This window comes from Neophocaena asiaeorientalis, unplaced genomic scaffold, assembly GCF_003031525.2.
Source record: "Neophocaena asiaeorientalis asiaeorientalis breed wild unplaced genomic scaffold, Neophocaena_asiaeorientalis_V1.1 scaffold65, whole genome shotgun sequence".
Lineage (NCBI taxonomy): Eukaryota > Metazoa > Chordata > Mammalia > Artiodactyla > Phocoenidae > Neophocaena > Neophocaena asiaeorientalis.
Window position 1 is genome coordinate 11,398,398 of NW_020173215.1, and position 2,347 is coordinate 11,400,744.

The window sequence follows — 2,347 nt, forward strand, 5'->3', positions numbered from 1 at the left end:
TTTAATGTTGGTTTCAAAAAGAAGGAAAAGTTTCATTTAAAAAATAATTTAGTGAATTATGTTCTTTCATAACTTCCACCCTAATTTGTTACAAAGATAAGTCTAAAGATTCTTAGTTTTGTGTACTAATTTACATTTATATTTAAAGATTATTTTTACTTGTATCTTAAAACAAGATTTTTATGTTGAAAAAAAAACACTTAATACATTTGTATAAAGGCAGTAAATGTCCAATGGTAAATGCTCTGTCAATTTTTTTTTCTACCACAACGAGAAACAGGTCTCTGCAAACAGAGACTTGGGTTCTTAAGGTTCAACTTTCTGAGGAACTGTGGGCTGTGGATCTGAATAACACACAGAAACAACTTGATTTCTCTTTTTACAACGGTACCAGAACTTCACAGCTACACTGAGTATGAACACATGAAAAAATGACTTCGCTCAAACAGGATTTAGAAAAGTTGGGGTGACCTCAGGGCCAGGGCAGCATCCCCGCGTGGTGAGGTTTACAGTCAGTCGTTCAATCACGGAGAGAGTGTGTGTGTATATACAGATATCTATATATATAAATAACCATGGCTAGTCATTTACAAGCCTGTAAATGTGATGCTGTGCTCCATGTTCACTCTTTGAAACTTCAAATACACAGGCCATGCACAGGAGAGTTTCTTGTGTATCCCTGTTTGTTACCACCAATAAAACTGTGAAGTTTTTCAAAACACTGTTCATCATATATTTCTCTGGTAAGTGTTTGAGCTTGTGGATGAAACTGATCATATATTCACACATCAGGGACCGATTTATTTGGTATACAAATCGGCCATTCTCAAACCTTGCATATTCTGTCTCTACTTTTTTCTACTACTTGCTTCCCAAAGAAGCAAACTTTGGTGGAACAGGTGACTGTCATATTCTCAGAACTCTCATACTGACTGGTCACGCCGTAAAAAGCCCCGGCATCATCTTGAATACTGCAGTTTAAATCAGCCCAGAATTTTACGAGGAAGAAGGCATTTTGAAGGCCCTTTCCAAACAGTTCCTTTAAGACACCTTTCTTTTCAGGAAATTTGTCATAAATCTGACGAATGTCCACTGATTCGAGCAATGGGTCACTGTAAGAATGGTTGGCATGCCCAATGTGCACGAATAGGTGTTTGTTGTATGAGTCTGGGTCTCGCTGCTGTTTGAGGAAAGCTGAGAACTCCACCAGGCGGAGTTTGGTTGTGCCAATGGAGCGGCCCTGCTAGGCTGGGACCGAGGGAGCTGGGGCTGACGCAGGATCAAACCCCGGAATGGGGGCTGTGACCGCTGGCTGGATGGGGTAGGCCTGCTGCACGAAGGGCTTGACGTCTTGCGAGGATCCAGGCTGTCCTGTTTGCATCATTCCCGGCCAGAACCCCGACACCCCTGGGAAGGTGGGGCGTGGAATCCCTGGCAGCCCCAGCTTGCTGTGAATGGCAGTGGCTGATACAATCTGGGCTGAGGACATGGCGGCCATGTGCTGCAGAGCCTTATCCTTTGCAGTCTGATCCTTTAGCTTGGAATGAAAATCACAAGATTTCCTTCTGGCAAGAACCTGAATGTGACTAGAATGTGACACTTTAATGGCGGCTTGAATTTCTCGAACTTTCTTTCTTTCTAAGAACTGTATATGACTAGACACCTGTTTTCTGGTCCTCGTCTTCCCGGTCATGGGTCTGATGTATCTGGCTATAAATTCATTCCTACCATACATCTTGCCTTCATCTGATAAGATGATTTTCCTCCTCCCACATGGTGGATACATAGCCAAGGCTTCCTGAAAGCACTGCTCAATGTCGGGGCTCCAGACCCCTTCTGCATCATTGTCAATGGGCTTATCTGCAGAGTCACTCATCCTTTCCATGTTTTCGGCAGGGCTCTCACTGCCGCTCCAGCTGCTGGGCTCAATTTTGGCGGTTGGATTTTCCAAGCCGAAGCCTGGAGTCTTTTCAAGAAAATAAACCGAAGGGAAGTTTTCCAGGGAGAGTCTACTCCAGGGTTTGGTGGTAACAGCAACTCAGTCTTTTTTGGGCACAATATTTCTGCTGACTCCTGAAAATTTTCCTCATGAACGTGCATTGAAGCAGCGGCGGCAGCACCAACAGTGCTGCCGCAGCAACCGGTGAGTCCGAGGCAAACTTCGGTGCCACTTCCTCCGCCTTCAGCTCGGAGCCCGGCTCTCATTCCCCCGGCTGGGCCACCCTCCCCCGCCCCCGCCCCCAGCGCTGCTCCTGCCCCTGGGCCGGCTGGACGTACTGGGCTGCTGCCCGCGGCTCCGGGCAAAGGTGGACAGGGTGGGGGGTGGGGCTTCACTGCATGGCCTGTT

General features: G+C 46.4%; 1 pseudogene; it reads right to left on the reverse strand.

Annotated features, from left to right (window-relative positions):
- Positions 1 to 579: 579 nt before the first annotated feature.
- On the reverse strand, positions 580 to 2,109 carry LOC112399779 (transcriptional enhancer factor TEF-1 pseudogene; annotated as a pseudogene).
- Between the last annotated feature and the right edge of the window lie 238 nt (positions 2,110 to 2,347).